This window comes from Panthera onca, chromosome A2, assembly GCF_046562875.1.
Source record: "Panthera onca isolate mPanOnc1 chromosome A2, mPanOnc1 haplotype 2, whole genome shotgun sequence".
NCBI classification, from domain to species: Eukaryota; Metazoa; Chordata; class Mammalia; order Carnivora; family Felidae; genus Panthera; species Panthera onca.
This window is the reverse complement of record NC_138340.1, coordinates 88,441,111-88,465,521: the sequence shown is the minus strand read 5'-3', so window position 1 is coordinate 88,465,521 and position 24,411 is coordinate 88,441,111. Positions and strand designations below refer to the sequence as shown.

Sequence of the window (24,411 nt, the reverse complement as noted above, 5' to 3'; positions counted from 1 at the left end):
TGTATTTAGGTTAGGCTTTCCTGACCTAAGTTAGATTTAGAAGGTAAAGAAGGAAACTGCAATACTATATAATTTTTTCATATTTTGATGTGGGCAGACTATTTTACAAGGCTGTAAGACACACTACTTAGTAAATTTGTGTGTGTGTGTGTGTGTGTGTGTGTGTATACATATATAATGGTAACATTTATCATCCTTGCATAGCCCTACTTGGGGATGTTTCTGTCTAATGCATTCTCCTAGTAGACTCCTGGTTTGTGTGCCTGTATAGATGGCAAGTCCTCCTTGGCATTCTGGTTCCTCCTCAGGCACATTTCTCCCACAGACTCATAGAACACTGTCCTACTGTATGTAGATAAAATGGAGGTTGTGAAATGCAGTTCATGTTTTCATTCTTGCTTTGACTGAACATCTGCTCACCCAAGACCAGCTTTTTTTAGTTCCATCTACTCATTACTATGGTTACCATGGTATATACTCTATTTTAGGCCTGTATCTATTGGCGTGTGGCCATTCTCTTTGGGAAGAGAAAAGAAAAAGTTTTCCAGAGCCAAACTGGCCTTCTATTCAGTAAATATGGTAATTTCTGCCTATGCTAAGTTTCCTTCCCTCCCCTTTCCTTTTATGTTTGGTGTTCTTCTGTTTGGCAAGGATCTTTCCATCCAACTTTTTTGTGTGGATTTAACTACACATTTTCTACTTAATTACTCCCTCTGTTTTGAAAAGTTTCCCCTTAATTGCACTCATATAGGGTTTGTTTCTATAGTTATTGTGATATTTAACTGTGACAGTTGCTTGCTTATATTCTTCTAAATATGGTATCTAAGAAGTAAAAGCTCTGATATTTCTTGAGGAAGATCATGCTGTTAGTAGATTTTAACCACACTGTAGACCCATGCTGTCCAACAGGATAGATATCCAGTAGCCTTATGTGGCAATTGAGTTACTGAATTGTGCTACTCTGAGTTGAGTTTTGCAGATTTTGAAGACGTAGTAAGAAAAAAAAAGGGAATCTAAAATATCTTAACAACTTTTATTGATTACATGTAATATTTTGTTATAAGTAAAATGACATATTATTAAAATAATCTACTTTTTTATAACTTTTTTAAAGTGTGACTGCTAGGAAATTTAAATAAAATATGTGGCTCACCTTGTATTTTAATTAGATTTTTCTGCTTAGGCCATTTATGAAAGTTGAGATAATATCAATAAACAAAAAATAGTAATTAGTATATTCACTATTTGGGCCATATCTGTATTCTTATTGTCAGCCATAATAATTTCTTTGTTTAAATGCATGTCTCCATAGTCCATAAATGCCTGTCATTTAAAGTTAATATGTTTGAATTACCTAAGAAATGTAAATCACATAATCTTTACCTTCCAGCAAGGACTAAACAGTGTGTGTGTGCTAAATTACATTTAATATAGATACATTATATATACTATATAAATAATCTGGTAGAATTATATATTCATGTAGTTTTTTGGTTGAGCTAATAAATTATTATCCTTCTCAACTGTAACCCATATTTGCTAACGTAAAAACTTTGTTTTTAGCAGGACATCAACCTTCACTGTCAAAATATACATGCAAAAGATCTGACAAATAAAGACATAAAGCTCATGCGTTTTTTTATGAAAGGTTAGTGGGTCATCATCATATGAAAACAATTATATTCAAATGTAAGTGTATCTATTTTATAAGCCTGTTACCCTAGATTCTACATGCACTCAATATTAATAACAAGTTTACACTGGGAGAAGAAAATATTACTAGGAATCCTAAGACTTTAGAGAATTTCTTCTCCACATATTAATTATATATCTGTGGAACAGACCCAAAACATTCCAGATAATTGAAGTTTCTAAGTGTATGTTTGAATGAGTGAGCACATTACAAAGTATTTATATCAGAAATTATATACCCAATATCAGAAATTGGTAACACATTTTAGAAAAATTTTCATCAAAAATATTCAAAGTATCATCTTGATTACAAACCATTTATTTTAATTTTTATCTTACTTAATTATAATTGGGTTATTATAAGTTATAGTTATACATAAACATTAGTTTTCTCGAAATTTTTCTTAACCACAAAACATCATTTCAGATGAAAAATATATTGCATTTCCTCTACATTAAAATATTTCCAGGACTAGAACAATCCTAAAATTTGTATGGAACAACAAAAGACCTCGAAAAGCCAAAGCAAACTTGAAAAAGAAAAAAAGAAAAAAAAGAAAACTGGAGATTTCACAATTTCAGATTTCAAGTTATATTACTAAGCTGTAATTAAAACAGCCTGGTACTAGCTTTAAAATAGACACATATATCAATAGAATAGAACAGAAAACCCAGAAAGAAACCAACAATTTTATTGTCAATTAATCTTTGACAAAGGACGAGTGGATATACAATGAGAAAAATACAGTCTCTCCAACAAATGGTGTTGGCAAGACTGGAGAGCCATGTACAAAAGAATAAAACTGGACCACTTTGTTTCACCATACACAAGAGTAAACTCAAAATTAACAACAGACCTAAATGTGAGACCTGAGACCATATAAATCCTTGAAGAAGGCACAGGCAGTAATCTCTCTGACATCAGCTGTAGCAACATTTTTTTTTCTAGATGTGTCTCCTGAGGCAAGGGAAATTAAAGCAAAAATAAACTATTGGGACTACATTAAAATAAAAAAAATTCTGTTCAGTAAAGGAAACAGTCAGCAAAACTAAAAGGCAACCTACTATTCCTACTTGAACAGGAAAAGATATTTGCAAATGACATATCTGAGAAAAGATTAGTATCCAGAATATATAAAGAACTGATACAACTCACCACCCAAAAAGCAAATTAAAAATCCAATTAAAAATGGGCAGAAGACATGAACAGACATTTCTCCAAAGAAAACCTACAGATGACGAACACATACATGAAAACATCACTCATCATCAGGAAAATGCAAATCAAAACTATAATGCGATATCACCTCCCACCTGTCAGAATGGCTAAAGTCAAAAACACAAGAGACAACAAATGCTGGTGAGGATGTGGAGAAAAAGGAACTCTCTTGCACCATTGGTGGGAATGCAAATTGGTGAAGCCATTGTGGCAAATAGTATGAAGTTTCCTCAAAAGTCAAAAATAGAACTACCCTATGATCCAGGAATCATACTACTGGGTATTTACACAAAGAATACAAAAATACTAATTCAAAGGGATATACACACCCCTACATTTATTGCAGCATTATTTACAATAGCCAAACTAAAATAGCCCCAGTGTCCATTGATAGTTGAGTGGTTACAGGAGGTGTGATACACACACACACACACACACACACACACACACATATACTACATATATATATATATGGCATAGATAGATGATAGATAGCTAGATATAGATAATGGAATATTATTCAACCACAAAAAAGAATGAAATCTTGCCATTTGCAACTACACGGATGGAGCTAAAGAGTATAATTCTGAGCAAAAGAAGTCAGTTAGAGACAGAAAAATACCATATGATTTTATTCATATGTGGAATTTAAGAAACAAACAAGCCAAGGAAAAAGAGAGAGAAACAACAAGAAACAGATTCTTAAGTATAGAGAACAAACTGACAGTTACAGGAGGGGAGCTGGGTGGAGGGTTGGGGAATACAGGGTGGGGATTAAAGAGTACACTCATCATGAAAAGAGAAAAGAAATAAAAGGAATGATTTCAAAAAATAAAATCAAGTATTTCCAATATTACCCTGAAATTTACATCACATAAAATATATTACTCCATTTATAAAATAAAACTTATAGAATAGTAAATATATGTATAAATAGCAAACAAATTTGCAGTTCCAAAATACTCACTCTTCAGGAAAAATTGATCCAGACATTTGGAATCATGTAGAGAGGAATTAAAGTAGCAGTGATTTAAGTTTAGTTTTTGATTGCTGCCTTGTAGTTAATTAACTTTTAAGAGGAAACTGTTGCTTTGGGCATTTAATGAAATTTAAGAAAAGATAGGCATGGGTAGTTGCTTTTTTTTTTAAAGTACACTTGGTAGACTTTAGGTATATACTCAATCTGTTAAATAGAGGAGATAACACAGTCCAGAACCTAAAAATTACATCTTTTCAGTATATTAAGTTTATATTTCTGGACATGGGACCTAGTGTAATGTGGGAAATTTGAAAGTTATTTCACTTTAAGGTTTAAAAATAACTTCCTTGATGCCCCAAGGCTTAGAGTTCATTTAAATTATAACAGATACTTAGACTCTGTGTATATAAGCATATGTTTTGGATAAAAGTTGCAAACTGAAAACAAAAGAGAAAAGCGTCACTGCTCACAGGCATTATGACTGAAAATTTCCTCTGTCTAAAACATTTCAAATAAGCACACTTACCAAACTTTCCTCTGACTCTCTGGCCTTGGAGCTATGCTTTCTTCATCTGGATTTTTCTTCAGAAAAATATATATCATGGCAGGCAGGAAGAGTTTGAAATTTTGAAATAGTAATGAACATTCTTTTGTAACTTTCTATTCATTACAGGCAACTATCTTCATTGTTTTATTTGTTTTGTTTTGTTTTGTTTTTAATTTCTTCTATGAGTGCTGAGGATTTTTATAAAGAGGCAAATGAGGAGTATAGGGTGTATAGAGTCAGTGTTGTGGAAAATGTTGAACAGCATCATTGTAAAGTAGGAGTGTTAGTGGAGTTGAATATTGGCCAATAGAGAGTTGTGTCCTTATGTTGCATTTTTACAATCTGATGCAAGTGTGAACACCAGATTAGTGGTAATCAAGGAAGGTTATAAACATGTTTATGATGAAGACCTTAACTATAGCTTCAAAGGAAAATTTTGGAGGATTTTAATTTTGTGACATATTTCTCAAATTGACATGTGCAGTAAGATGGAACGCTTGTTGTTTTTCTAATTTTATATAAGAAACGCTCCATCAAAGCTATATTTTTGTCTCAGAAACAGCATTAATGAAGGTAACTAAAGGCCTAATGATCTAACTCTCTAAATCAAGGCCCCAAACAGTATTCAAAGAAGCAGTCTTAGATGGAATCATGACTTTTTTAAAAAGTGAGATTGTATTATTTCTTTCTTATCTGAAATGATACAATGATTCATAATCCTATTATGTTAAGTCATTGCATTGATAACATGCCTGCAGTGAGTAAATACGTTTAAATGTAACCTATTTGGGTGTATCAAACTTAATAATTTTACTCAATCTTTAAGTATACTAGAGAACTATAAATATTTATTCTGGATTAAGAGCTAATATGCAATGATCATTTTATGTATTTTTTTTTCTTCTGCAATTACTTTCTATGAAACATGGATCTATCTATCTATCTCTATATCTCAAGGCATACTGACACTTATTTCATTAGATGTATGAAAACAGACATATATTTCAACTTATCAGTGCCTTAGATTGATTGTCACAGCCAGGTGTTAATGTTATGTTCTTTTAACTATCCTGAATTTCTGCTGAAAACCAAATGAAGATTAGTTTATTTTTCTTCATTTTTAATTTTAGAGAGATAATGAACAAGAGAGAAAGAACAAGCGGGGAAGAGAGGAGAGGGAAAGAGAATCTTAAGCTGGCTCCAAGATCAGTGGGGAGCCTGATGTGGGGCTTGATCCTACAACCCTAGGATCATGACCTAAGCAGAAATCAAAAGTCTGAGACTCAATGGACTGAGCCACCCAGACACAAAAGATTAATTTCTTCATGTTGACAATTTTACTTGATCTCTTTTTAATTTTAGCCTTTAGTTTCATGTTGGGTTCCAGTTTCGCCTAGGATCTAATATGCTTAATTTAGGAATCAGTAAGACTTTAACTTATCTAGACATTTACATATCTAAAGACTGTCTAGGACAACCTGGGCTAGAATTAAGAACATGTCTTGTCATTGGAAATGCATCTAATGCAGGTTTTATGAAAAAAAAAAAAAAAAAAAAAAAAAAGATGTAGATTACATTGCCCTGAATAAGTATTCATCATTTTTTACAATCATATTGATTACATTTTAACGTGCAGCGACAGTGTCATTTTTTTTTTTTTCTGGAAATGAGTCATGAGGTCTTAGAATTTGGAGCTTATTTGTAATATCCTGATAAAACATCTGCTGTGAGCCATTAGTAAAACTCATAAGGCCACACCAATCCTCATATTAGCAAATTGCACAACTCACTGACCTATGGAGTGTTTGAATCCTTTGCCGGAACTCTGATGGAGTACTGGGAAAGGAGTAATGAGTAATGGTAGAAACAAGCTGCTCAATGAAAAGGGAACACAACAAAATCCTGCTTGTGATAATTTTGTGAATAAACTAAAAGATAATACTAGAAGTCAGAGTTTTAATTTATTTACTTTTTGGGGGGTTCTATATGTTCATTCATGCAAATTATAATGTTCCCAGTATGCCAGAATGTTTCATTAATAACAAGGAAATACCTCATTGCCAGTGGGGTTGAACAGGCTCTCATCCACATTCCTATTTTATTTCAGCAGATTGAACTTCCCTTCCTTCCATTCTCCTTTTTCTGCCACTAAAGGAGCATGCATGCACGCACACAGACTTCATTCTCTCTTATTACTTGCCAGCTGTAAGACTAAAATGCCAAGCTCTAAAATGTGTGTGTGTGTGTGTGTGTGTGTGTGTGTGTGTGTGTGTGTGTGTGTTTTCCCAAACAGCAGCAGCAGTAACATCTGGATCTATGCAACTTTAATCTTGGCAGGTTTCCTTCTTTCCTTTTTTTTTTTTCCTTTTTGGCCTTCCAGGCACCTGTGGACGTCCTGCACATACACAATGACATCAAACCATAGTTGGAAATCTGATTCTTTTGGTATAATGAACAATGATTAGTTAGAAGCGTATAAAACCACAAACTAGGAATAATAAAGAACAAGTTCCATGCATTGTAGATAAGAGGCAATGAAAACTTAACTTAAAAATTAAGTGAATTTAAAACAGTTAATGAAAACTAGAGTCACCTGAATCTTTTAGTTTCAAACTTTATTATAAAATTGTGGGCTGTATTAAAAGCTGAAATGCCCCTTTTGTCTAAAGGGGAGGGCTCTTGTCATAAAATATTAAACCTTGGTTTTAAGGTAAAAGAGTTTTGGAGGAAAGCCAAAAACTTCTTCCAAATACCCTTGGCAAATTTCTTAATCATCTTAGATACTTTTGGTTTTTCTGATATCTCAAAGTCTTGATGTCTTTTTGAACTCCTAACTGAATGACTGCAAAGTGGGATTTAGAGATTACTCAGAAAAGCAACCAATAGTTACAAAAAGAAAACCATGTCTGTCGTAGGTATTGACTGCTTGAAACTCCATTCTACATAGGTCATGGTGTTCAAATATAAAACCCACAATAAAGTCTGATCTACAAAACCTAAGAGCATATGATTCTGGTCCTTCTTTTCGTGACATGGACTCATCAGTTTGTGTTTAAATGCCTTGGCTAACTACCTTCAGATATGAATATCAAAGAGAGAGATAGGACAAAATCCATCCATATACTTGTGATTCTCTTTGATTTAGTACAATACAAAATATTATTATGTCAAAGTATAAAGGAAGGACCACTGTAATTGTTAGTATGAGTTCATGGAAGATTTGGGTAGAAAACTGTCCTTGTCGAATTCAAAAATAACCATTTAAGTGTGCAAAAGAAAATCTAATTACCTTTCATGCCCCCATATGCCATGGGGGAGGGGGAGTAGAAAGTGGTAGTACAATTGATGGCAGATAACTATTTTGGGTAGTTAAGGAAAAGTAAATTAGGTAATATCCCTTTGATGGTAAAACATGTGAAAGGGTGCATATGTTTTTGCATTCACCTGCTCACAAACTATCACTGTCTGTATAATGTGCACTTACGATGTTCACCTAAACAGAAAATCTTCATTACAAATGTTTAAAAATTAGAAGATCTTACTTAAATGTGTACAGTGTGTTGTTAAATATTTTATTCACTAGTTTTTTTTTGTTTCAAAGTTTTGATATTCATTTTCCTAATTGTTCAGTAGGTACATGTAAAAAAGTCATTTATCTTACCCATAGTTTTGATTTTTTGACATATTTAAGAGATAAGTATATTTTGAATTCTCAATTAACTGTATTTTTAATAGACCAACCACAAATGTGAGTAGAATATATATTCAGGGCATAAAATAGTTATTCCTGCTTAATATTAGCCAGTGATGTCATAAAATAAATTGAATGTAATTGGTTTTGTGTTACTTAAAAAATTTTTTTTATCTTTATTTTTGAGAGAGAGGGAGACAGAGCTCAAGAAGGGGAGGAACAGAGAGAGGGGGAGACACAGAATCCGAAGCAGGCTCCAGGCTCTGAGCTGCCAACACAGAGCCCGAAGCGTGACTCAAACTCACAAATAGTGAAATCATGACCCGAGCCAAAGTCGAACGCTCAACGAACTGAGCCACCCAGGCACGCCAGTTTTGTGTTACTTTTAACTGAATTAACTTCTTACAAGAATTTATGTCTTCCATATCATACCTTTATTCTTGTCCATTCAGTAAAAATGTGGGGCATGTGATATTAATCATTATGTTTGGCCCCAAATCCCTGTAATTGAATACATCACATATTGGGGATACATCAATTAAACCAGCAAGTACAAGCCTTAAATTTGCCAGAAAAATAATATCATAAAATACTTATAGGCTAGGACATAACTGATTAAAGACTCCAAAGGCCCCCTGTGAAAACACAGAGAAGTGCAAACATGTACTATAAAATAACATAACTTCTGGCATCGTTCACTGTATTATCTCTTCTTTTTCATGAAAACATGCTATATACTATAGATTTTAATAACTGTTGTTTCGAGAAATATAGGGAAATGGTGTATTTTATAGGGGTTTGGTAGAAAAACCATTGCCCTCATCTTATTTCAGGTTCTCATTGTTGTTCACTGGGATTATTAAAATAGTCACCTGATCTGATTTCAGCCCCTCTTGCAGGTTTCTGGGAACGTGCTCTTTCCTGCAATGTTTCTCCTCTGATTAAAATCTTCCTGAAATCTTTTGCCATGACAACCTCTCAAACCTCATCTTTTGCCTGCTTGTTTCATTAAAACGTATGTTTGGAAACACAAAACTGCACATAATCTTTGAACATTCAATGTTTTACTGTCTCCATGACTTTATAATACTGTTCACTCTGCCTGGAATGCCTTTATTATTTTATCTAAACTTGCTTTGCTATATCCCCATGAGCTTGGCGCAATCGGATCAAAATCCCAGGTTAAAATTATTTCCGTAGGGAAATCTTTTGTGAATCTGAGTTACAGTTACTCACCCTGTACTACCTCTGTGTCTTCAGTTTAGTTACATTTTTGGTCTTTTCTCCGAAATGAAGTTCCCTCATTTGGGCTTTTGAATTTCTTCAAGGCTGGACCCACATCATGTTATTTACACATGCATTTTCTGTGTCTAGCAGAGTGCATACACGCTTAGCAAATACTTGTTGAATGAACAAAGGAAAGAAGTGAGTGGACCAAAATGAATAAAAGTCAGTACAATAAAGAATATTTTTATTTTCTATAAACTTGTCAAATGTTAAAATAAATGAGGTATAATCAATTAATTCAGTGTGTATGAGGGTCTGTCTCATCAGAAAAGAAACCGGCAAATATTACGTGTAGCAAGTAATGTTGTGTTTATCACATGTTAAAGCTTCTTATCCTGAAAATTACCATTGATTTCCTCTCTCTTTCTCCCTCTTTCCCCCCTTTGCTTTCTCTTTTCTCTCTTCCTTCTAAGAACTACACATTTACTATATGCCAGAAACTTCTCCAGGACATGGTGTTAAAGGGGTCATTAATGTTTATTTATGGTTACCCAACTCTCTTGTGACAGTGCAAATGAGTTTTTAGAGTGTAAAGATGGGGACACTAAAATATTTTCTTCCACATCGACTGCCATAAAAAGTAACTGGCCTCTATTATTTCCAGTCCTTGATCACTTGACTCATTTCTGGTTCTCTGAGTAATGTTCCTAAAGATTATACTGGCTCTTTTATTTCTTTATAATTTACAAAAACACTTATTTGTGAAAAGGGAATTATTTGAAATCCAATAAAAACAGACTATAGAAAAAATACGGGGCCACCCATACATTAAAGATTTAATTCATAAAACTCAAAACTGTACTCCATCACCATCATCCCAACAAATTAGAACATGCTACAAATTATCTTTGCGTTCTCTTTATTTTGTTGTAAATGCAAGCAAAAATTATGTTTTCGCCATTAACCCAATTTTGAATTTCATCACAGGCAAAAAGGCCTCGCAAAAAGGAAAACAACTTTGAGGGTTGTCCATTCATCAAAAAGACCTCATACCAAGCTGCTTTTCTGTATTGAAGTTTGCACCATTTGCATGCATTTAAGCTTGAAATCTGTGATTAAATGCTACATTCTTTACCTTAGCTAGTGATGGTGAAAGTCAGGAAACTGGGTCTAGTTCAGAACAATGCTACTTTGACAAAATAAACTCCTAAGTGGCAGTTATAATATATAAATGGTTATTATACAGATTTTATAAAGATCTCCTACATAGAATTATTCTAATAGATCTTATAGGATTCAAGAATATTTTACACACTCTCACACTTTCTCTGTTAGCAATTATGCATGCTCTTTGGTGCTACCTTGACTATCTGTGAATGATCCTGGTATAATTCTTGGCATACATTGAAGGCTCAGTATTGTTGCAGGCTTTTTTTTTTTTTTTTTTTTTTTTTTTGCCTCAATACCCAGGATTCATGTCTTGCTGCTTTGAAGAATGAAGAGCTAGGCACAAAATAAAATGAGCAGCAGGCAAAGTTTATTAGAGTATAAGATCAGAAAATGAGAATAGTATGAAAACTCGTATAAGATCAGAAAATGAGAATAGTATGAAAACTCTCTTTACAGAGAGGGGGGCATTTGAAAGTGAATGCCCACAACTATAGGCAAGGGTCCCTGTTTTATGAGGTTTTGATCACTCCCCCACCTCCACCCCTTCCTTCTCCCCTGTTGCTTCTTAGATTCTATCCTTGCTGGCTAGGTAACTCTAAGTGCGTAGTCATTCCTTTTTCATTGGCTCATTTCCATTCTATGACGGGTGATCTATGACCATACCGTGATCATACCGTTCCTTGTGGGTCATACATTTTATGGTCTACTTCTTATTTTTAGTAAGGTGTTTTGTCAAATTCCCGAGGGGAACCTGAAGAGGAGTAGGTGGTTTCTGTTACATTCTTTCTTTCTTTATTTTTTTTTAATTTTTTTTCAACGTTTTTTATTTATTTTTGGGACAGAGAGAGACAGAGCATGAACGGGGGAGGGGCAGAGAGAGAGGGAGACACAGAATCGGAAACAGGCTCCAGGCTCCGAGCCATCAGCCCAGAGCCTGACGCGGGGCTCGAACTCTCGGACCGCGAGATCGTGACCTGGCTGAAGTCGGACGCTTAACTGACTGCGCCACCCAGGCGCCCCGGTTTCTGTTACATTCTTAAGAGGAACCTAGGGGTGCCTGGGTGGCTCAGTTGGTTAAGTATCCAACTTCAGCTCAGGTGATGATCTCTTGGTTCATGAGTTCGAGCTCCACATTGGGCTCTGTGCTGACAGCTCAGAGCCTGGAGTTTGCTTCAGATTCTGTCTCCTTCTCTCTCTGCCCCTCCCTCCCTCCCTCTCTCAAAAGTAAATAAACATTTTTAAAAAATTAAATAAATCAATAAATAATTAATTAAAGAGGAACCTTACCCTGATGGGCTTTGCTATGGTCAGAGGCTCCCAGCATTGTTCCAAAATATGTGTTTTTCCCCCACCCAGGGACCTTAGTTCCTAATCTTTCCCTCTCTGCCTATTTTATCCTATATTTCTCTATCATAGTATTTCCTCACTTCCTTTGCTTTTTTTCTTTCTCCCTCATTACTTTTCTCTTTCCTTTTCTCCCTCTTCGCATAAGGACTACTACAATTAAGTGCTGTCTTGCGTGATTATTCCAGCCAAAACTGATCACTTGTTTCCTAACTGCCACTGAACACACCTAATGGTCTAAAATTAAGTTTATATTATGAATTTTATTTTAGAAAATCTTGTGGCATTCTCTCGTATGTAAAATATTTACCTTCTTGGAAATAATGCATATCTGTTGAGGGTAGAGATCAAGTCATAAGCAGATTTTGCACATTAGACTGGCTATCACTTTTAAAATGGGTCTATAATACTGTGCCTATAACAGCCTCTAAAACCTTTTTTAAAACAAAGATTAAAAGTTTATGTCACAGACATTTTTCCAAAATGAAATGACAAAGAATCAAGTAAGGATACGTGAAAACACTTCATAGACACATACCATTCATATATCCCATTTTCACAGGGAAATTTTTACAGAATAAAATGAATTACTCTATGTTTTTTCACTAGCTATAGAGTGACTAGGATTTGCCCACGGGCTTTACTTATAAATCCCAAGCTGAAATAAGTCAAAAGCAAATAATTCAAGAATATATGTTTGTAGTTCATGAAACACTTACATTTAGTTTATAAGATTTTTCCTTTAATTATAGAAATGGCCAATTTAGAATTGGGCTGCCAACCTTCATTTAGCCATTACCACTATGAAAGGTCCTGCAGAGGCAACCCATGTTTTTCCTCTGAACAACTGTACAAGCTGTTTGAATAACCTCCATGCTAAAACAGGCCCCTTCAACAGGCCCTGCTCTGCCAGGTTGCAGAATGTTCTTTTAGAATACTCTGGACCTTATCACTCTTCCGTTCAAAACTTTCCAGTTACAAGGCTGCCCATGCCTGTCAAGCCCTTCGAAGCTCACAAGGCTCTTTAAGCTAAGTTTCCCTCCTCCCTCTGATTTCATCTCTCACCACACCCCTTGCTCAGGCCACCAGAGTCACATGTGCCCCCTTACTGTTCCTGAAATACTTCCACTTGTATACTTTGAGTCTCTGCTGCCTCAGACTTTCCTCACAGATGTCCTCTTGCTGGCTTCCTCCCTTAATTCAGATCTCTGCAAAGGAGACCATGGCTCTCCATTGCCTTCTAATTTCCAATAACACCTCTCACTACTCTTTCTCTCCTTTGCCCCACTTTGATAGCTTGTGTTTTTAATATCATATTATAATTTACTTCTTCATTTACTTATTGTCTGTCACCTCTCCCTAGAATAGAAGTTTCATAAGGGCAAGCACTTTGCTTTTCCATGACCTCAACTCCAAAGTCTACAACTGTTATATATATATGTGAGGTGTGTATATACATATATATATATATATATATTTCCTGTTATATATACACCATATATATATATATACATATATATATATGTATATATATATATATATATATATATATATATATATACACACACACACACACATGTTTATATATATGTATATACACACATATTCTTCTTAGTTATGGTCTATAGGCCTATTATAAAAAATAAAGATAAGTATAAATTATTACATAGAAAGCATTTATCATATTAGCCATGCCATTCCTGTTCATACTTTTTAATATGCAGTGAATGTCTTTTTTCTTTCTGCTCAAATATAAGGTCTTTGAGGGAAGGGATTGGTTCTATCTGCTTAATTTTAGTCATTGCTACAATATCGAGTACATGCCTTATACATTTTATCAAACAATAAGTGCATATTGAATGTTGAAAGTACATTATTTTTGACATGACCTTTGCCATTGGTAGTTATAATGTAGGCAGGGATATGATATTGTGAATCTTCTTACCATCTTCACTGATAATTGTAGTCTATAATACTAGACATATTTTGATATGTACTTCATTTTTCATAAGAATAGAGAATGGTTTTAAGACCACACACTTTTTGATAGATTTCATTCTTTTTGAAAAAAAGAAATTCAAGATAAGTTTTGAAATTTCCTGTTAGATATTTTTAAAAGTTACCTATTTTTGTTATCTGGAATTCTAATTTGGTAAAATATGATTGTCAGTGTATAAATGATCATCATTTTGCTATTCATCTATCAGCCAAAAACAACATTTGTTTTGTTTCAACCATATGTTCTTTTCTTTTTGCTCTATAACAATCTTGTTTTTGTTCATTCATTGGACCTGGCAAATAACTATAAGGGTTTGAATTCCGAAGCCAATTCAGCATTAACTTTATATCCATGACCAATGTCAAATCTGAACTCTGTCTAAGAACCATTGAGTAATCCCATGTTAATCTGCTCCGTGTACTAGCTCTGACTAGCACTAATGAACAAGGTTTGATTGGAAACCCCAGTAGATTACTACCGTCCAATGGAATTTGATTTTGTAAGAAACCCCTCCATGGATTTATCCCACCCACCTAAGTCAGGCTGCTGTGGCTCAACAATATTTGAAAAGTCTTTCATACACCCTGTAATTAAAGAAATCCTTGACTCATGGTGCCAGGAATGTAAATGGGTTCCACTTTTATGCTGGTGAATACTAGTTTTCCAAATCATTTTTATTTATTTACACACTTTGACATACTCACACTTGGACATTTTTCAAAATAGTTAGGAAAGGTAATACATAATTAAAAACTAAAAAATTTATTTTAAATTACACTTAAAAGCTAAAATTCACTACTCTCTTGAAGAGAATAAACAGACATGCATGATTTTAAAGTCATACTTAGGGGCGCCTGGGTGGCGCAGTCGGTTAAGCGTCCGACTTCAGCCAGGTCACGATCTCACGGTCCGTGAGTTCGAGCCCCGCGTCAGGCTCTGGGCTGATGGCTCGGAGCCTGGAGCCTGTTTCCGATTCTGTGTCTCCCTCTCTCTCTGCCCCTCCCCCGTTCATGCTCTGTCTCTCTCTGTCCCAAAAATAAATAAAAAACGTTGAAAAAAAAAAAAAAAAAATAAAGTCATACTTAAAATAAAAATATTTGACATAAATATTTTTATTGTGCAGATGTGCTATAACAAAGAAAAATTCATAGGATATTACTTTTTGTTTGTTATAATACCAAAGAAATTAAATGTTAAATTAAAAAGTAAAATCCTTAGTCTGTGTTGCATAAACCCTGAATGATGGTAATCAACCATGATGCGTGACTAAGGCACACATCTGTCCATATGATTTATGACAGAATATAATCAGGGAATAAGCTCTCCATTTTTTAAAGAACTATAGTTCATTGTAAGAAGCAGTCATGTTTATGTAGAAGCATGGACATATTTTTCATTTATGCTCTTTCTGTGGAGCTCTTTCCACTTTTCTCTCCAAATTTACTCTTTTTTTACTCATTGCATGCTACACATACCCCTTGTGAACTTCCACTCAGGAAATGACATGATTTCTTCTCATCAGAGAAATGTTTTCTTTTTAAGAGGTGAAAAGCACTTATATTCTGCTTTAGCTGAAGGTGGTCTGTGATACTTGGCATGCTTGATTATGTAATGATTAATGCCAAAAGAACATGTAGATTCAAAGCCTTGCTAAAATGAATATTAGTAAACTTTAGCAACCATACCACAGTGAACTATATCTTCAGAGGAGGGACTGAAACTCTCTTGAGTATTTGATATCTTTGATTGACATAAACATTACAGTATAGAGAAAATGCACAATTAGTTTAAAGTCAGTGTATTGGTAGCTAATCTTCGGAGATCATTTAAAAAAGAATCTTCTCCTTGTAGTTACTTGTTAAGCACTTGTTATGCATTAAATTACATTCAGCAGTGGATGACATTCATGTAAAGATTTGTTTAATCTGTACTACAAGCTGGCAAGCAGTGTATTATTATTTCCTTCACTTACAAGTTAGGGAACAGGCTAGAGTTGTAGTCATTTGCCGAAGGTTGCCCAGCAAGTAAGGTGGTAGGATCAAATTTCCAATCTAGGCAGTGTGACTATGCTCGTATCTGCAGAGCCTCTTGCCTATGGGTGGTGGAGCCTCTCTTCTCAAATGCAGCCTTCTTCAGGAAGCCCATAATGAGTTTAAAAGTGACTGATATGATTTCCCATGTCTTTAAATCCTCAAAGACTTTATTTTATATCTTTCTTAAAATATGCATATTTTCCTTGAATACAGTTAAAATATGATGATGATGATGATGATGATAGTGATGTGAGAAAAAAATCTTTTACTGAGGGTTTACTTTTGAGAATTATTTGTGTCACAAGTATTGGCTCACTTAGTGTCATAATATCACTATGAAGGAGGTGCTATTACTATTCACATTTTACATGTGATTAAACCAAAGTCACACAACTAATTAATTACAGAGCAATGATTGGAACTCAGACTGTCAGATCCCAGATAATGCATCTTAAAAGTTATTGTTTTATCTTATTGCTGGATTATACAGTGGAGGAAGACGGTGCTTTACTACTTTTATAAAGTAGGACCCTAAAATTTTAATTTTACTGAGAGTTATCTCCCATAGTGTGTCAGAAAACATGTAGATGTAACTTAGGAGAAAAAAAACTTAGGAAAACCATACAAGAAAAGGTACTTTTATTTATAAATAAATATATATTAAATTAAATATGTAACCCTAATATAACCATAATATAAAAGTAAAGATTGTGAGATAAAATTGGAATTATCAAATTAGAACTGGACTTATAAACTATCTGTTCTCCTCCATAGATTGCATCCAAACATCTTGGTTTTATCTAGGTAAACTGAAATTTAGGAAAATGTAATTGTAATCAAATTGTTATTATCAAATAACCCTAGTTCCTAAAGTCAATAATGAAGAATTGAATTCAGCTAATTACGTATTTGGCTAATGTTAGGTAATTCACCAGTATTAATGGCCACTATGTATTTAGTATACCTTTGATACAGACCTTTTCATATGTCTTATCGCTTAGTCTTTATAATAAATCCTGAATGGCAATCATAATTCTAATCAATTTGTGGAAGAAAAAACAGAGACACAGGGAGGGTACATAACCTGCACTGGCGTAACACAGCAAGTAAATTGGAAAACTCCATGTGATTTCAAGTCTCTCCTTTCTTACTACATTACAATATTTCATCCTGTATAACATAATTAAATAATTATACATAGTTTATCTTTTTTACTTTGAACTATAACTGCTCTGTGCCAAGGTCATAATTTATACAGGTAACTGAGTGACAAAAGGAACACTCAATGCCATTAAAGAAAAACAGTTAACGTTACAGCTCCCATAGAATGAGAGGCATGATACACCATGCAGTGCCATGTGAGAAACCATGTTTTGGTCGGGAAGAGAAGCAAGTCCAAGGGGAGAATCTTAGCACAGAGCCTTTAATGGGGTTTCTTCAGGAAAGGCAGCATAAGGCAGAGATGCAATTTAGGATTAGCTAGTTTATACAATTCCAGTAGGCTTTGTGCTACAGGAGTAGACCCTAGTTATCTGGTACCTGGCCCTGGGTTCATTTAGGATAGGAGAAATAATGGTTTTATCCGTGACTTAGATAGGAAGGTAAGTGGTGGTGCAGTTTGGGATCTATAGTTCTACGCATAAAGATTATGTCCCAGGGATGCCTGGTTGGATCAGTCAGTTAAGCATCCAACTCATGGTTTTGGCTCAGGTCATAATCTCACGATTTCATGAGTTGGAGCCCTGCGTGGGGCTCCACACTGATATTGCAGGGCCTGATTGGGATTCTCTCTCTCCCTTTCTCTCTCTGCTTCTCTCTCTCTCTCTCTCTCTCTCTCTCTCTCTCTCTGGAAATAAATAAATAAACTTGAAAAAATGCTCCTGATAAGTTCTATATTACCCCTAAGAATTAGCTACCCTAGGAAGGTCAGCCTTTCCCCAGGACAGTAAGGTCCCCAAGAGATGCCAAAACATCATAAGATATAGAAAATTAAATATATACTCAGCATAAATATAAATTTAATATACATTAAATCTATTATATATAAATAAATATACAAATAAATAAAATACAATAATAATAATGACTAACATGCTTCTAAAATTGACTTCCTTTTCATGAAGAAAATTAATGAATAAAGATTCCAATACTGTTCATTTTTGCAAATGGAGATGTATTCCCTTTTTACTTTTTATACACAATGCTATATGACCAACCACATGCATTTAGTAATATAAGTAGGTGATGCTAGCAATATGAATGAAATTTACAATTTTGCTAGCAATGAGAAACAATTTCTTTCATTAATATACTTTTAGAAATCGGGCTTAGGACAAATCCCTACTAAAACTTAGCAACTTTTTTAATGTACTAGAAGGAGCCTGTCATTTTTACTGTGTAGAGGCAGAATAAGCACAAATCTATAGATAGGAGATACAAGTAGTAATATGTTATAATACCCAAAGGCAAGAAATCATTTTCTTATGAGAGCAAGAAGATTTATATGTATAGCTCCTGTTAAGTATCATCAGGATTAAAGGTAAAATACCCATTATCATGTGGCCTTGGTATGTGGTCAACATAAATATTCCATAATCATAGTAATAGTGTGGGCCTGGGAAACAACAAAGAGAACAGAGGTGGGCATGATGTCAAATGTGGCAACAGGGAGGTGGTTCCCTTACTGCCAGCTCCGCTCTGGATGTGGGTTGACCTACTAGGGAGTTTTAGTATTTTCATGTATTTGATAGTCTGGTGGAGTCTATGAACTGCTTCTTAGGCTGATGTTTTTAAATGCAGAAATTAAAAATATAGTATTTCAAGGAAAACAGTTATAATAAAGTTATAAGAATCCTAAAAAGAACACATTTGTGATTTAGTAATGTAAGCCTTTTAAAATTAAAGCATTAGATAAGGGGATCCAGTGGAAGATCTAGTAATATCATAACTTGAAAGAAATAGTCAGTTATAAATGGCTTTCTGAGATTTCTGAAAGAATCATAATGTGATGTGAAAATATCTGATTTCTTTTGGTGATACAGTTACAGGTATTTCTATAATGACTGTATTTTTTACTTACACTTATGAAGGAAATTCTACATGTGACTTGAAATTTAGTGAAAATAAATTTTATTTCTAACCCAAGTTCATTGATCACCTGAATTTTATACCATATTCTTGGCATACTGTTTAACCTGGTTAATAACCTTCAGGACCTTAGGAATCTTTTCATGAAATTAAGGAAGTGGTTATGTCAGTGTCAGTGTCTTTGACATCATCTGCTTCTTCACCTGCTGCTCCCTTCCAGCTAGTTGCCCTTCTAATTACTGTACCTCAGAAAAGCCAATTATGTTTGTATTTTTTACAAAAATGATTGAGCATTTCATCAGGGTTTGGCGTGAGTAAGCTAAGCACTCTGTGGCTTATCTACCCTTCCAGTTTCCCTTCTCCCCGTCAATGTCCCCAGTCAAAATATTGATGCTAAGAGGTCACAGAGCCTGAGAACTAAGTCTTAGTATCAGGATGAATAATCTTCTAACACCAATTCTGTCACTGATTATCCATGTTCATTGACTTCTCTCTCTCTCAACTTTCTTACCTATAAAGTGAATTAAAAATACCTAACTCCCTGAAATGTTGTCAGAATTAAAAAAAAAAAAAAAAGAAGCTTAATGGTATAGAGTGTTTTAAACAGGTTTTGAATTATAATAAATGCCCAGTAATAGCAGTTATTGCTATCTTGACTTCTGGGATTTGGTGGCTGATGCGTGATAAATTGCTATATTAATCAGCATCTATGTGGTAGATAAGGAGACTTGAAATCACTTGAAATGAGGGTTAATGTGTTGTTTGTTTGTTTGTTTGTTTATTTATTTATTTATTTATTTTGAGAGACAAAGAGAAAGCATGAGTGGGGGCAGAGAGAAAGAGAGTGAGAAAGAGAGAATCCCAAGCTGGCTTCACGCCTTCAGTGCAGAGCCGTATGCGGGGCTCAGATCTCATGAACTTGAGATCATGACCTCAAGAGTTGGGTGCCTAACCAACTGAGCCACCCAGATGCCCCAAAATAAGAATTAATGTTTTGTGCAGCCTTATGTGTTTGTATTATCTTGTGAGCGTGTAACATTCATAATAATCTTTTACATGAATATAGGTAAGCAAAACATTCTCAAGACCATACCTATGTATAATAGGGAGGATTTCTGAGTAGTTAGATCTCAGGCAAGTTGGTTAAGTTGATACCTGGGTCTCGTAGTATTGTATCCTACCATGTACCTCACATCCAGGTGTGATAAAGGTGGCTATATAAACAAATGTTATTGAGCAATGTAGAGGTACATGAAAGTCATTTTATGCCAACTGACCCATTTGTTCTAATCTGTACATGTTACTGGACACAAAAAGAAATAATTGATTCACACAATAAGTGATAAAGATAGAGCTTTTAATGATTTCCTTACTTAAACTATGTTCCAAAATTCTGGTAACATATAATTTTTATTAACAATTTATTCATGCTTACCAATTTGGTATTAACATTTAAAAGCTAAAGAAAGCATGGGACTGAATATGAAAAAGCCATATTTCTATTTTTTAAATGCTACCAATATTTAAAAACCGTATTTATTCATATTAAATGCCTAAGAATTTTGTATCACTCATTTTAATGGATGAGGCAAAGGAGGCTCAGATCTGACCTAAAAAGTCATTTGATGAACAATTCATTTTGCTTATCTGATAATTCATATTTTGTTTCTTTTAAAAATAAAAACATAGCCACTATCTCCAGACCAATTGGTTTTTCAGAAACAAATGTATCTTTTCAAATGATATTTATTTCAAAGCTTATTTAGAAAGGGGGCATTTTTAATACAACTTTGCAGTTCCAGGACTTGCTGAAGTAGTTGAATTTTCATGGAATTTGTCCTAAGAAATGCTGTCCACCAGAGAACAGTTATTTCAGTTAAATAATTTATTGGCAACTCAGCAACCATAATAACTGATGAAATATGTTGAGACAAGGAGTAGTCAAGTATAGTGAGTGTGAAATGTACTGTGAATTTTAGAATAGGAAGAGCATATATCAGGAAACATGACGAATAATGCCTACAAAACAATGATTATATTCATTATTCCTATTTTTGAGCTGAAAAAACAGTGATATTTAGAGAAAGAACAATTGTGTTAAAATATAAATTAAAACTAAAAGAGTTACACTATGCTATGACAAAGTTCTATGCCAAAAAAAAAAATAGCCTATTACCTTTAACACCTACCTAGGAAGAGATGTCACTGAGCCCATAATAATCATGGGTAACTATCATATAGCCCGTATCTAATTCTCTATACACAGCACACTTAATCTCTGCAAAATCAGGGTAAAACTTAGGAAATTAAATGAAACGGAAGAAGTCAAAGTGCGTTCTTCGGTTTACTGTTTTCACAGTCACCATCAGTGACCCAGTTTTGTTTTGTCTTTTTTCCTTCCAAGGAAAGAATCTATACATCATTTCCACAAGTTTTGTATAAAAGTCCCTCAAGGCTACATGCAACTAATGCTTCTTTGGGACAAATGTAGCCCGAGGGATGGAAAGAGTTTTGTAGAGTCCAAAAGCTGAATCTTACATTAATATGGAGAAGTGTCCTATTAGCATGATGGCTATCAGCTAATAGTAGAACTTCCTAATGTGTGCATTTTTTTTTTTTTTTTTTTTTTTTTTTTTTTTTTTTTTTGCTGGTATCATGAGCTTTGTGCTGGGTGTACTGGTTTATTTGGAGCCTGCTACTTGTGAAAGCTTCACCTTTTCCATTTTTAGAAAATGTGAGGCAGCAAAAAGGGTTTTGACAAACTGCAGAGATCCTGCAGAGTTTAATCAGCTTGATTGTGGGCACCCTGCCGCTCTCCTTGTCTCTTATTTTATTTGACCACTAGCAGTTTGGGGAGGGGGTGGAATTCTGCTATTGGATTATAGTTTTCAAAGAAAGTAAAAGAATGTGGTTGGGGAAGATTAAAAATCTGCTTCATACAAAATTACCAGCAAGTCATAGAAAAGAAGACTCACAGGAGCTCTGAAATGGTAACTCATGCTCTCTCTCTGTTTCTCAATGTTTCCAAGTAGTGTACTTTTAATATACAGACTTAGAACATCTCTTTTATCTGTAATGACTGATAGGATACAGTGGCGGTGTATTCTCTATGATGCCAAAGCAAAGGAGTTTCGGTTATGTTAGTAACATAGTGGATTTTTAGTTTGTGCATCTGCGTTCTGTGTGTTGTGAAAGGTCATTTTCTCAGCATAAGAATTTTAAATTATTATTATTTGAAAATATTAACTGATTTGCCTCCAAATAGTCCTTCATATCAGCACTTATTTTGGTTTTAATTTGGTTACGATGACACTGAAAGTTAAAAATGGTACATATAACCTAAGGCAATGGTCTTTCTCACTAAAACAATTTTATCTCAGATAATTTCTCTCAAATGAAAATGAAAGAAAAACATGAGAACATGGTAAAATGGATGGTTAGTTTGAAAACAGGGAGTGCTTTTTAACATAAACAACAAAAGCCAAAAGGAATTGAAGTTAGAGGAAAAGGACCCATGCTTACAAAAATGAAAAGAAAAAAAAGTAATTAGTAATTCAAAAATAACTAAGAGGAAGTAATCTCTACAATTTTAGCCAATGCATATATTAATTTTAATGCATGTATTTAAATTAAATAGACTATTGGTCAAATTTATAATGAAAAATAATAGCATCAAAATATCTCACATCAAGGTATAGGTATCAGAAGAAGCTATTTGAATATAATTTAAAACAGTAAGTTTTTATGTAACATTTTTGAAAAATTCTTAACCATAAACCTGAAACATTTGCTACATTTAGTTATTTACGACAGGAATATGTAGTTGATTGCTTTTATCAGTGTTTTGGGGTTGCATTTTGTATTATTGCATCACATTAAAGATAAAATGGAGAGAAACTTTGTTTGCTAAAAATCGCTTACTAATTGTTGAGGAAGGCAATGAACTACTACAAGACTGGTTTTAACAGAGACAATTTAGATAATTTCTATTTTTTTGTTTATATCCTATGATTTTGTGACTTCATAACTATAGCTGATACTTTAAAAAACAGAGTTTTTTGGGGCGCCTGGGTGGCTCAGTCAGTTAAGCGTCCGACTTCGGCTCAGGTCACGATCTTGCGGTCCGCGAGTTCGAGCCCCGCGTCGGGCTCTGGGCTGATGGCTCAGAGCCTGGAGCTGGCTTCCGATTCTGTGTCTCTCTCTCTCTCTCTCTGCCCCTCCCCCGTTCATGCCGTGTCTCTCTCTGTCTCAAAAATAAGTAAACGTTAAAAAAAAATTAAAAAAAAACAGAGTTTTTTTAGATAATTGTATCTATTATTTTTGTGCCAGTCATCCAAGAAGAATAGAAAGTATACCTTTCCATATCTTAGAGTCTTTCCTCCCCAGTGCTTGCATCTCTAGTAGTAATGCCATCAATGAAACCAAGGTCTTCAAAAGTTAACAGCTGTTCTCTGAAGGAGAGTAGTTCATGTTCTCTCCAGCCTAAAGGTTTACATTTGCATATTTTACCTGTGCAGTGCGCTGACACATTTACCAATGACATTATATATCTTTAAATCTCAACTTGATATGATGCTGTAGAATCTTTTGCGGAACGATTTTGGTAAGGTTAATTACCATTTGGAAATGGATGGCGTGCTGTGACAATCCTTCCCAGCCAGAACAGTTAGTAGAAAATTATTCACAACAGAGAACTTCTCTGGATAATAATTTTTTCAGGTATTTATTTATTCCTCATAATTCTACAGTGCTTTGAAAGATTTATTATGAGATTAAAACAAAACAAGCTACTTTCCATTAGTGTGGCACTATTCCTTTCTCCTTTTTATATTCAGACAAAACCAGAATTTAGTCAGAAAAAATGGCATTCTGATTACATCTTGCATGCCATTTCCCTGGAATTCCTGCTATACTAAGATGGCATAAAATGAGTCCTTTCTAAAGCAAGCATTGCTCATCTGAGCCAAAGTGACTATCGTCTCTGACATGCTGTTTTCTCTGCATCTTTTGCTTCTGTGCACTTTCTATTGTATTGTTCAGTCATTGAGGCTACACTAAGTTGTGCCATGGTAACAGATGACCTCAACATCTCAGTGTCTTTATAATACTCAAGTTTATATATTTCATATGTTGTATGTCCATCACGGGACAGTTCAGGCTGTGCTCCATCATTCTTAAATGAAGAAGCTGACCTATCTGAAACTTGCAAATCTCAGTGAAGAAGGAAAAGAGTAAAGAAAGAACCAAGAGCTCTATTTTGAAGCCTCTCTCCAGATGTGGCACATTTACTTGCAGTCACATGTCACTGCCCAAAGCAAGTCACATGACTACATATAATAAAGTCAGTGGTGCTGGAAGTCTAATGTTCCTGCAGGGTCTGACCCAATAGCACTTATCTTAACAATGATACAATTTACCAAAGT

At 34.4% G+C, this 24,411-nt stretch overlaps 1 protein-coding gene across 2 annotated transcripts in view; it reads left to right on the top strand.

Annotated features, from left to right (window-relative positions):
- The window catches only part of SEMA3A (semaphorin 3A), a 469,306-nt gene that overhangs the window by 121,562 nt on the left and 323,333 nt on the right, over positions 1-24,411 (top strand). The gene's annotated exons all lie outside the window — the stretch shown is intronic.